Source organism: Leptonotus elevatus, chromosome 14 (genome assembly GCF_054856555.1).
Source record: "Leptonotus elevatus isolate MCC_2025b chromosome 14, RoL_Lele_1.0, whole genome shotgun sequence".
NCBI lineage: Eukaryota > Metazoa > Chordata > Actinopteri > Syngnathiformes > Syngnathidae > Leptonotus > Leptonotus elevatus.
Window position 1 is genome coordinate 21,854,154 of NC_141252.1, and position 14,043 is coordinate 21,868,196.

Genomic DNA, 14,043 nt, shown 5'->3' on the forward strand with positions numbered 1-14,043 from the left:
ACGGAGGAGGAAGAGCAGGGAAGAGTGATGGTGGTGGTGGGAGACTTCTCACAGTTCTCAGTTTTCATTGTCCTTAAAAAAAAAAAAAAAACCTTTTTGTGTAGGAGCCAGCGTGACAGTGACATTACGAGTACCTTGGGTCTGTTCTAAAAAGAGCTTACCGTTGACGGGACAATGTGACTTGCTAAGAAGAATTTAAACAGAAGATTGTAAACATTTATTTATTTATTTAAACTTAACAGGTTTGTTAAAATTTTCCCATGGGCTCACCACCTGTGGGAGGGGCCAAAGGGGTCGGGTGCGCAGTGAGTTGGGTGGCAGCGAAAGGCGGGGGCCTTGGCGGTCCGACCACCGGCCACTGAAGCTAGCTCTGGGGACATGGAATGTCACCTCTCTGGCAGGGAAGGAGCCCAAGCTGGTGTGCGAGGCTGAGAAGTTTTGACTAGACTAGATATAGTCGGACTCGCCTCCACACACAGCTTGGGTTCTGGTACCAATATTCTCGAGAGGGGCTGGAATCTCTTCCACTCTGGTGTTGCCCACGGTGAGAGGCGCAGAGCAGGTGTGGGCATACTCATTGCCCCCCGGCTAGGTGCCTGTACGTTGGGGTTTACCCCGGTGAACGAGAGGGTAGCTCCCTCCGCCTTCGGGTGAGGGGACGGGTCCTGACTGTTGTTTGTGCTTATGCACCCTTACTGGAATATTTGGAGGGTGTGCTGGAGAGCGCTACCCCTGGGGACTCTCTCATTCTGCTGGAGGACTTCAATGCTCACGTGGGTAATGACAGTGAGACTTGGAGGGTCGTGATTGGGAGAAACCCCCCGAACAGAACCCGAGCGGTGTTTTGTTATTGGACTTCTGTGCTCGCCACGGACTGACCATAATGAACACCATGTTCAAACACAAGGGTGTCCATATGTGCACTTGGCACCAGGACACCCTAGGCCGCAGTTCGATGATCAACTTTGTAGTCGTGTCATCGGATTTGTTGGACACTCGAGTGAAGAGAGGGGTGGAGCTGTCAACTGATCACCACCTGGTGGTGTGCTGGCTCCGATGGCGGGGTAAGATGCTGGTCTGACCTGGCAGACCCATACGTATTGTGAGGGTCTGTTGGGAACGTCTGGCAGAATCCCGTCAGAAAGAGTTTCAACGCAGACCTACGGCAGAACTTCTCCCTTATCCCGAGGGAAGCGGGGGACATTGAGTCCGAGTGGACCATGTTCCGCGCTTCCATTGTTGAGGCGGCCGATCGGAGCTGTGGCCGTAAGGTGGTTGGTGCCTGTCGTGGCGGCAATCCTCGAACCCGCTGGTGGACACCAGCGGTAAGGGATGCTGTCAAGCTGAATAAGGAGTCCTATTTGGCCTTTTTGGCCTTTGAGACTCTGGAGGCTGCTGACGGGTACAGGCTGGCCAAGCGGAATTGTTGGAAAAATTATATAATAAATTATCATATGAATGAGCACTTTACTATTTGCTGCAATTGAAATCCTACACCCACACACACACCAGATGCATGTTTTTTTTTTATATCATTGTGAGGTTTAGTACCGCCTTTTGTTCCGCCTTCTAAACTTGGAAATAAATATGCAGAGCAAGGAGGTGGAGGCAGGAAGTCCTTTGGTGCTGAGAGCATCCACTTCCTCCTTTCTGCAGAAAGACAAACTTGGGTGTGGTCCTTGATTACTGTCTCACGGAGTTGCATCATTTGAGGAAGATTTAAATGTAACCCCGACCTTTTTTGGTCCTTCGAGCCGGATGCCAAAATATCTGCTGTCCCGGGCGCAACAACTGTCGACGATCAAAGCCTTTGCACAGCCAGACTAGGACTGATAATCTAAGTCCACTTTTGATAGTGGCCGATTGGCCTTCGGTCGGGTCCCTGAGATCGCTGATTGACGGCAATCCAGAACAGTAGCTCCCTGAGATGAGGAAGGGACACATGTCGTGATTGGCCATTCTTGTAGCGGAGTTGATTGACGCCATTCTGATTGTTGGTCATCCGTCCCTTTACAGAGGGGGGGAGGTGAGAATTGCACAGACCCCGGTTGGGTTGCCTTGTTGAGAGGAATTAGTTATCGTAAATGTGTCCTGGAGGCATGCAGGAAGAGAACTATTATGCATGTTAAGGTGTGTTTGAAAAGAGAGAGAATAGTTAAATAAAAAAGAAAGTAAGTAAGGGATAAAAATAAATTAATAATTAGTAATTAACAAAGGGCCATAGATTTTGATGAAGAAATATTCAAAATTGTTGTGTGCTTTTGTTCCTTAAATTTACATTTTTCTTTTTAACTTAATATGACAAGAGTACAGATAGTAAGAAAATGATTGGTGACCGATGTAAATTATTTATTACACAATTACACAATTTCTATTCTAGGCTTGATTGGCAATACAAAATGTGATTAAGTGGCAGACAAATATGTGGAGTTCTGATGATTGTTTAGGTAAATTATTATAATTTTTTTAAACTTCAGAAAGAAGGGGTTATAACATTGAATTTAACAATGGAATGTAGTTCTTAAGGCCTATAAGGGATCTTTGTAAGAACACAGATTTGTCCATTGTTGTAGTTTTTGCATGTATAAGTCACATAGTATTAATTTCATTCAATAAGGAGGTAGTAAAGTTAAACTTAAAGTTATGAAAATGTACTTCTAACTTTTGATATATTGATAGCATTAAGTGTTAGACTGAGAAATGGCATTTGAGAAGATTTTTGTTGTGGTATAGAAAATGTACTGCTGGGTCTGAGTGTTAATTAATTATGAGTGATATTTGAAACAAAGTAGAGGAGTGATTTAATGTTAAGCAATAAGGACATTTTCATGCTTAATATTATGCTACTTCACTTCATTAGGTAGATGTGGGAGCACCAGTAGTTTGTTGTATGTTTGAATGTGAATCAATCATTAATGAGAATGTTAAAAAGGGATGGATAGGCAGATAAGTTGAAGATGAAGAAGAAGAAAGTTCAGCAGAAGGTGATTGTGCATAAAGGTAAGGTGCCATAAATACTTAAGTTAATAGTCCCTCTCGCAGGGGGGGTACAAGGTGAAATTAATATGAATAAGAATATACAGTATGTTGAAATTTGAATGATATTAGAGTTAAGTAAAAGGAAAGTGCAGAATTAGTGGATGAACTCAGAGTGTGATTCAATAAAGTGTTTAGAACACTGGTGGTGGTGTTGATGATAAACAGATAGGAAGTGAAATATGAGAGGCCTCTGTTTCTCCCTTATCAGTCTTTCTGTGGACAAGAATTCAGCTAACCTACACTTTCTTTTTGACTACACTCCCAAATTGCAAAGTTAACTGAAGGCTTTGTGTGAATGAAAAATATCATTTGAATGATAGAAGTTTCTATGTGGAATTGCAATGACTTCATGACTTTCTAACAGAATAAGACGATTACATACTCAAAAAGACTATGGACTATTTACTATTACTTAGAAAGGTAGTGATTCTAAACCCTTATTGACTACATTTGAAAATACTTACTAGATATCGTTGTGGTGTTTGCATGTACTAACACACTTGACAGTGACTCATGTAGATCCTAATTGGAACAACACAAAAATTGCAAGTTGAAAAATTGCCTTAACAATGTTGTATTGATAGTAGCCCTAAGATTTGTATAAAAGATTGGTTACATTGAACAATGTTTTGCTAAGATAATTCTGTTTCAGCTCCTGTTGTTGATGAGTAAAAGGATCCTCCCCAGCAGGACCTGATAAGCACTGGCATTGAAGAGGAAAATATTATGAAAAGGTTTAAGAAGTAAGCAATATTATAAGTGGTAACGACTAACAGTCATGGTAGAAGGAAACAGTAGGTACTAAGATGGGAAGAGTCGGCATTAGAGGAGATAAGAAATAGAGATGACATTACTTTTGTTTTTCTTTAAAAACTGAACAGGAAGAGCTGTTTAACCTGCTTCCTTGTGAATTCTGAATAATAAGTAATTCTGATGTTGGTGTTGATGTTGGTGACAGCATGTAAGTAAGTGGAAATCAGAGCGAAGAAGTGAATATTATCTATGCTAAAAACTATTTATTTAAGTAAGATGCTGAAGTAGAGATACATTTGGCTAGTGATAAGGACTTGCTAAAGGCAGGAGTGCTGATTGAAAGTACTAAAATTGCTAACTAGACACACATTATTAGATCATTTGAATTCTGAAGCAAGATGTTCTTGATGAAAATTTAAGTAATGAATGACAATACTATAACTGTACTGTACACCCAAATTGTATATTCTGGTTTAAATTTACACCGGAAGGAAAATATATGATATATAAATATATACTGTATATGATTACCACAAGGATATTGTGTAAATTTCTTGGGTACATTTGAAAGTCAGATTTAGACTTACATTGGACGACATTCTTTATGGCATCAAAGAAAATGAATTGAACTGTAAAACAAAACAAAACATACTTTACTTTACATTAAAAAAAAGAGAATGTTAAAAATAAGGTTATATTACACTTTTGTAATACAAGGGTGTGTTAATGTCAGGTTTAGGCAACCTGGAGCATTTAGTGGACAACGATCTGAGGGGAGGACAAGAGATTTATATTATTTTGGTCGCCGAGGAGAGCGGACAAGAGAGCTCACATCTCCTCTCCACACTCTAAACACAAACTCGCAGCCCTGACTTTTATACAATGCAGACATGTTTTAAGGTTAAGCCTCAATCGTAAAACATTCCAGACACGGTACCATCCTGCGGTGGGTCCACGGCTCTTGTTCTTGTCGAGGAGGATGACAGGGGCATGGGTCATACTCCCCGTCACAGAATAAATGCTTCACAAACTTAGCAAGAGTAAATATGGGGTAAATGCATATATATAGGATATACAACAAACGTAACAAATATTTAGGTTAATGTTTTGACTGCAAAGTGGTCATTATGGAGACCCAACAAGAAAAGAAGCAATCTTGTCAGCCCTAAGATTTGAAACAAAAACACTAAATGATATTTTAAACCCATGGGTGGTATTGTGACCCGTTGTGAGCTTTTTGATGTTTTTGATTATGCTATTTTAAAATAAAATAACACCCACAGGTTGATTTGGGGGCTCTGCAATTATTGCATGAGTTGGGGCGCTAATTATGCTAAGATAACAATGCCACTCATGACATTGAATTGACACACTGATGAAAATGACAAAGTCTGATAAATTTTAATGGATATATGAATGTGAAAAATACAGTTTGTGAATTAAATTGAACAATGGCAGTATTGGCTTTATTAAAATATTAGAAAGCCAGTTGATTGTTGATATGGTTACGACCTCAGTTTTGTTTAGAAAACATGAAATAGAACTTAAGCCAGCATCATATCCGTATTCATTGTTTACAAGATGATTATTATGCATGGTGGTTCACATATACCTTTGGAAAAATGTTCCGTTGAATGGATGTCAGATTTGAGCAAGTGCTTGCCTATGAGTCTACGGGCAGACCTCAAAATTCTGCCCTTCCAAGACATGTAAACTAAAGTGTTCTTTCGCAAATTAGGGCCCAAGCAGAAACGGCTTCGAGGTTCCTATTTTTTTTGCAATTATGCAGTTGCTTTTTATAATCTTGTTGATTTTGTGGATTTTTGTAAAACCGTGTCATTCAGAAAAAAGGATGTTAACCCAGTGATACACGAGGGAACACTGTAGTGCACCAATTAGAAAAATTAAAATCTGTAAAAAATTAAGGTGTTATTAATAATTAATTACATGTAGTGAAAGCTTGTTTAAGTGGATAATAACTTTGAGTTGTGAACCATAAATGTTTCAACACGGGGGATATTGGTAAACATGGTAACAACACTTTACTACATATGAATTTGATGATAAGTTTTGTATGTTTTAAAAAAAATTGTGATTCGATGATTTTGTTAGCGCGATGGATTTTATTTAATTGAACAAAGGTAATACAATTTGAATATTACCAAGTACTGATTAATGCAAAACAACTGGACGTTGATATTATGGCAAAAGCATGGTGTAAATATGTCATGTCTCTATATGACATATTAGTTATTTAGAGTAACGAATGAAAGCCACTTTGTTAGTCACATTCGAAAATAAAAATAAGTACATGACCGAGATATGAAGATTATGGTTCGATAGTTTGGATTTAGTTAAAATGTATATGATAATTATAAAAGGAACATGGCAGTTTAGCCCGCTTGCAATTTTGTGTAATAGACTTGAGATTTAATGTGCCTATTGTAAATAACCTGTTAAGATGAGCAGATGATAGACATTGATTTAAGTGATTATATGAGGAGATTGTTAAATGACAAGGAAGTGAAAATGTTTAATCAAATGCCAGACGACTCTCTGCCTCTGCGGGAAGGCCAACCTCCCACCAAGGGTTGATCAAAGGTCCAGCCTGAGGTGGCAAGGTCCCTGTGTTGTTGATGACCCCGACGGCTGTGAAGATCGCTGAATGACCCTCCTGGATTCACCTATCGCACGGCACAACAGGAACCATTGACTAACAGCTTGTCCGGTTGTGGAGCGAAGCCTGACCGAATCAAGGTCAGAAAGGGAAAAGACAAACAGCTGTCTAGCTGTGGACCTGACCAAGTCAATCTGAGGAGGATGGGAGCACGCTCCCCCACTAGGTTCCCCAAACCGCTGTGAAGTCCAGGGCCTGTCAATTAATTGTGCAGGAAGTGTTGGAAGGGACATATCGAGGAGACGAGTCCCTCTCCTGAATCCAACGGGAGGGTAAGATGTGATTGGACTCATTTGGGGCTGTCTTTTGTTTTTTATTTTTTGTTTTTTGGGCCATCTTGAGGGGAGAGAGGGACAGCTGGCTGAATTACTAACACTGAACAATAAGTACAGAAACAATGGACAATACACACATTGGAGCACGAACACTGGATATTACATACACACTCAATGGATTAAGTACAGTAAAAGAACACATGTTGCTGATTGACAAATATAGAGGTGATGTGCTGGTAATCTCTCTCTCTCACAGAGACAATAAAAACAAACAAACAGATGTTTTCTCAATTTAACAAGGAAATCGGGACTTGAAAGGAACGTGCGAGAACACAATTGCATTTTATGGACAACACTTTGGATTATATTGTTGTATTGATGATTATTCCGTTAATATGATTTTTGATGAAAAGAGAATGTTACGTCATGCTCTATGTGGTATTGATATTATTGACAGAACAATATGATGAGGATTTGGATGACACCAATGTTTTAAGTGACAGGAACAAAATGAGTACGAATGTTATGATTTTTATCAAGAAATTCTTTTGAAGTTTTATAATATGATGTTTAAATGTGCTATTCATTTGATAATTAGGGGGGAATGTTGGAAACATTGTATTGTAATTGTAATTGTAAGTTATCACATGAATGAGCACTTTACTATTTGTTGCAATTGAAATGCTACACTTACACACACACACACACCAGATGCATGTTGTTTATCATTGTGAGTTTAGTACCGCCTCTGGATTGGCAGACCGTGGTGGTGTTCCCCCCTTTTAAGAAGGGGGACCGGAGAGTGTGTTCCAACTATAGAGGGATCACACCCCGTAGCCTCCCTGTTAAGATCTGTTCAGGGGTGCTGGAGAGAAGGGTCCATCAGGAAGTCGAATCTCGGATTCAGGAGGAGCAGTGTGGTTATCGTCCAGGCCGTGGAACAGTGGACGAGCTCTACACCCTCGGCAGGGTCCTCGAGGAATTGACCGTGTCCCTCGGGGAGTCCTGTGGGAGGTGCTTCTAAAGTACGGGGTACCTGAGCCCCCTGATACGGGCTGTTCGGTCCCTGTACGACCAATGTCAGAGTTTGGTCCGTATTGCCGGCATTAAGTCAAATTCGTTTTCAGTGGGGGTTGGACCAAGGTTGCCCTTTGTCACCGATTCTGTTCATAACTTTTATGGACAGAATTTCTAGGCGCAGCCGAGGTGTTGAGGAGGTCCAGTTTGGTGGCCTGAGCATTACATCCCTGCTTTTTGCAGATGATGTGGTGCTATTAGCTTCTTCAAGCCGTGATCTCCAACTCTCGCTGGAGCGGTTCGAAGCAGAGTGTGAAACGGTTGGGATGAAAATCAGCACCTCCAAATCCAAGACCATGGTCCTCAGTCGGAAAAGAGTGGAGTGCCCTCTTCAGGTCGGGGATGAGATCCTGCCCCAAGAAGAGGAGTTCAAGTATCTTGGATCTTTAATATTAATAGTGATATTTGTGTTCACTGTTATCATACGCTCAGAATGTAATATCGACCCATGCCTAGTGGCAACATGGTGATGGGAACGTTAGTTTAAAAAAGTAATTAGTTATAGTTACTTATTACTTGCTTAAAAAAGTAAGTTAGTATTTGAAATATTTCATAATAAAAGTAACTATTACTAGGCAAAGTATCTATTTTCACTACTTAAAAAAAGTTTTATATCAAACAATTTGGATTTTTTATGTTTCTAAAATATATTATTATTATTATTATTATTATATTTTTATACAAGGAATTCAAATTACGGCCAGGCTAGATAGGGTATTTATTTTTGTGAGTGTTTATGTCACACAAATGCCTCACTCCATATAATGACACATCATACAACAATAATAATAATGATAATAATCATTTATTAAACTTGGAGTGGTGATGTATGTTCTACCACTGCCAGTTACTACAGCACTCAGAATAACAATACAAATGAAATAAATACTGGATAGATGGTGATTTGTGCCACATATGTAATCTATAGGTAATTTATAGACGGTCCTAGCCAACATTTCATTTCCTTCTTCCGTTTTGTAAGCTTACTTCGAGCCTTGAAGCACACTGGCAGCCTTGCTTCCGTCAGCCTGCCCAAGGGCAGTTGTGGCTACTTAAGTAGCTTACCACCACCTAGTGTTGTGTCGTTCACGTACATTTCGTTCAAAAAGAACGAATCTTGTGAGTGAACGGATCACTTCCTGAAGTGATTAGTTCTTTTCTCAGTTCATTTGAGCTCAGCCACGCTCATGTCGTCAATCGACCAAGCAGCAGCCAGCGTCAGACACAGGCAAACGTACTCCCTTGCTATTGGCGTTAGCCAACGCGGATCAGCGAGTGAACGATTCAGTGAGTGAACGTGTTGCCATTTCCGGTTCACGAACGTATGAGTGAACGAGTCAATGAGTGAACGTGTTGCCAATTCCAGTTCAGGAATGATTCAGTGAGCGAACGTACTTTTGTTTTTGATAGAAACACACTCAGGACAACAAATATAGCCACATAACATTAACTGTGTTTTATTTTTTTTTATTTTTACTTTTATTTTATTTTTAGGTGGGGGGGTTAGACGAACGATTCGATGAACGAATCTTTTGAACGGTTATTTTTAATGAACTGATTCTAAAGATTCAGTTCATGCCCATCACTACCGCCACCACAGTGTGATTGTGTGAGTGCATCAATTATGTATCCATTCCTCTGTAAAGCGTCTTTGAGTGTCTAGAAAAGCTCTATTTAAATCTGATGCATTATTATTATTATTATTATTATTATTATTATTATTATTATTATTATTATTATTATTATTATTATTATTATTGTAACGAGACAAGAGGAGAAATCAGGAACACATGACAAACACCAACCACAGACAAAAGCAACAAACACATCCATAGTAAACCAAATCCAACCACTACAAAACCGAAACAAAACAGTTTGTCGCTAAAGTGGCTCACCTCTTGACTTTGCTCTGCTAATGTTGCACTAAAAAAATCACTGGTTAAATGACCGGGCGGATGGGGCGTCCAGCGTGGGTTGTGGTCAGTGGCACGGGTCGCTTATCCTCAAGGTAAGTGGATTTCAAGCAGCCAAGGCCTTTCGGCTAACGTTGTGATGCTAACCAAAATAGCTCCTATCCCTATCAGAATGCGGAAGAGAAGTAAAGTGAGGAATAATGAGGAGATAGAGTGTAACCTACAGCGACTGAGTATTTTATTCCGCTAACAGAGTGCCATAGCAAATCGTTTTCTGCTGAAATGCGATGGAATAAAGCTCCATTTGAATAAGCAATGTGATGTCCAATTACCAGAGGTGGCAAATTCAGCTCTAGGAAGTAAAAACCCTGCCACAGTTTGGCTTGAGCCCCAGGTGCTAGCTCGCTAGCTAGCTACCATCAGCGGTTAAAACCAAACTGTGGCAGGGTTTTTACTTTCTAGATTTGCCACCTCTGCCCATTAATTTGTCTTTTCTGTCACTGGCAAGAGGTTACTGGCTATAAGTAGTCGACTTGTGTGTGGGAGGGTTTATGCTGCAAAATGGGGACTGATTTTTCACAGACAAATGGGGACCTAAGCTACAAATGGGGACACCTTTTTGGGGGTCAAGACTTGATTTTAGAGTTTAGTTTGAAAATATGGTTGAGTGGTTGTGTTATGGTTGAGGTTAGGATAAGGAATGGGGTAGGCAAGCAATCATTTTTGATGGTTGGGGTTAGGGGAAGGGGCTAGGAAATGCATTATGTCAATCAGATGTCCCCACTAGACATGTAAGCCCAATATGTGTGTGTGTGTGTTTATGAAGTGAGGACATTTTGGCCGGTCCTCACAAATCAAAACCTCTTTTTGTGGGTCAAGACTTGGTTTTAGAGTTTAGGTTTGAATTGGGTTATGGTTGAGGTTAGGGTAAGGAATGCGGGTAGGCAATCATTTCCGATGGTTGGGGTTAGGTGAAGAGGGTAGGAAATGCATTATGTCTATGGATGTCCTCACAATTATATAAGTACCAGTATGTTTGTGTGTGTGCGTGTGTGTGAGTGACTGTGTCAACATATTTTAGCTGCTACCTGTTCATTTCTCTTTTTTGAATTGCTTTTGATTTACAGACGTGTCGTTCCATATCTCCATCTTTTTCAAGTAAAAACACATCTCTGTGGAACCGAAACAGTCTCACACCATCCTTCCGTCGGTTTGAACAAAAACTGGCAATGCAACAAAATGGCATAATGCAAATTAATAAAAAAATGAGACAACTCAGGAAGAGAAAAACACAGCCAGCAGGTAAACAACATGGTTTTACTAAGTCATATCCGGTTTGGCTGCTGGGAAGGTTTTCGGTGCATAATTCCAAAATCATGCAATACTCGGCTAATATGTATTGCTTTTAAGAACTGTACATTTTGGCGTGAATATTATATTGTTTAATACAACATATTAAAATTTGTCCCACAGCGTCCCAGACACTTATGGGTGTTTTTGTTAGTCTTTATTATTATTAACTCATTCACTGCCATTGACGGCTATAGACGTAAACAATTCATGTGAACAATTTCTATGAGTTTAATTTTTTTTTCATTTAATTAAGAATTTTTTTGAATAATCGTGAGTCCACTATTGAAGTCATGCGATTAATTACAATTACACATTTTAATCGTCTGATTAGGGGCGTCAGGCGATTAATTTTTTAAAATTGTAATTAATTACATGACTTCACTAATTAACTATTAACGATTAATCACACATTTTATATCTGTTCTAAATGTACCAAATTTTTTTTAGGTTTTCATATTCATATAAAATAAATGTTAAACTAATAGAAATAGTTAAAATTATTAAAAAAAATTTACGTCTATAGCCGTCAATGGCAGTGAAATAGTTAATATTAATAATTGGGGGTAGGGGGTAGGGGTATTCGTACAAAACGAGTATCTGGTACACAGTAAAAATTTGACAGCGAAATGCTGTAAAACCATGACCTCACAAAAGGCTTGTTTACTTGACAGTTAATTTTTGTAAAATACAAAACAAAACGGTTATTTTTAAATAAATAATAACATTTTGTACACAGAATCAAATTTCTTCGTCGAGTTTACAGACTGCTGTAACACAGAGGAAACCTGTAATGCAGTCAACAGTTTTGTAGTCAACAGTACAACGACATTAAGATCACAGCATTAAAGTGTTAGTGAAGGTTAAAAGCAACTTCTGCACTTTTTATTGTTTTTACCTATATTGTTATACTGCTGTCACTGACTACAACAGGTTCTACTAAACTCGCCTCGACTTTACCTAATACAAAACATCTAGCAGGCCTACTTTATCCACCCCTGGTTAAAATAAATAATAAATAAATAAAATCAATAATACATAAATAAACTAATGTGTGTCTGAGTCATCCTGTTTTTTAATATTTATCACAATTCCTAAAATCCTAATTCCATTTAATTTAAAAGGTGCTTTTAAATTAAATATATTATTATTATTATTATTAGTTTTATAACTACTACTGTGGTTAAGTAGCATATCAATTTTCTGTCTTTAGACACCAACAAACCTCTAACATTATGTGGAGATGACCATAGTCTTGCCCAAATGTGAATTAAAATGCTTTCTTTATTACATGAGCCTGACAGTATCAATTTGACAAAGGGAAAACTCAGGGATAAAAAAAAAAAATACATATCTGGAGGCATGGCCATGTGAGTTAGTTTGTGCGTGCTGGCAGATCTGACTGTTTTGATATTTTACTCATGGAAATGATGCCCTCACACAACCATCAGTGTCAGGCAGTCCCCGAGACGTCAATCACAGGCTCTTGATGAATGAAAGCAAGTGAAAATGGGGGCAGAAAACATCAGGTAAAATGCAGGTTTTTCACATTTTGAGTGGACAGTCGATTGGCCTGTCAAGGAGGGTAAGTGTTGAGAGATGACACACATGTGATTACCTATGCATTACAGAAGATAAGTGTCTTTACAGCGCAAGAATCTTCAAAAATGCTGTGAAGCTTTAAACCATCGACGAATAAATTATCAAATGCAACTGTTTATGTGAGGCTCTATCCATTTATCTAACCATCCATCCATCTCAAACACACGCTGTTACAATTGATCAATATTGCACCAATAATAACTCACCAGGATGACCTACATTCAAAGTGTAACATAAACAGGCTAGGAATGTGAAATGGTGGAGAGGGGAACTCCATGCATCAGAGAGATTCAATTTAATTTTATGAAATAAAACAATGCCTCTCTGCTTCGGAGACACTTTAAAGAGTTGGAAATGAGGGGAATGAAACAGAACAGGCACTTGAGTTAACCTTTTTGTTTTTTGGTGTGTATTAATCATGGGGGGAAGTTGGAGCACTCACAAAGAAATTAGGGTTTTTTACTACTCTCGAACTGGAAATCTTAATGTGATCGTATGGCAAATTTGCACGTCTTTAGGAAAAAGTGCTTCACCGCAGTAGCTACAAAAGAGGGGGAAGCAGCATGGAAGACCTTGCTGCTTGGGTTAATGTGTAAATTTAAATGTAGTTCTTTGCAAACACAATCATATTACAGGGGAAACCTGCTTGAATGGTAGCTCCTTAAATGATTTCATTTAGGAGCAATCCTGCGGGGGAGAAGCGCACTTGAAATATAAAAACATTGTTCAAACAGGTAAGAAAACAAAAGACAAACAGAATAAAAACACAGATCATGATTAACTAAAGAAACTCTAAGGCAAACATCTAATTAAACCCAACTCAAACGATGACAGTACCCCTCCTCAAGGGACGGATCCCAGACGTCCTGAAAAGTAAAAAACAAAACAACAAAAAACTGAAGCAGTCCAAAACGAGGCAGGCGGGAAGGGGCTTTGAGGCAGGAGCATGGCCCCACCCATTAAAGTCAGCACAAGTGGCGTCAGAACTCCAAACAAGAGAGTGCCCCATAGGGCCAGTCACAAGGGCGTCGCGGACGCCAGACAAGAGGTGCCCAACAGGGCCAGTCAGGAGGGAGTCCAGGACAACAGACCAGACATGCTGAGCTGATCAGGAGGGCATCCAGGATGCCAGACGAGACGTGCCAGGCAGAGCCGATCAGGAGGACGTCCATGACGCCAGACATGAAGAGCCCGACGGGTTCATTCAGGAGAGTGCCTTGGGCGCCAGACCGCAGCAGAAGGTGGCCGCAACACGGGCACCGCCGGACGAGGACCAAAAGACATCTGCAGGTCGTGCGCCACCGGACCGGGAGCACAAGTCGGCGGTGGGTCATGCGCCACCAGAACAGGGGTCCAA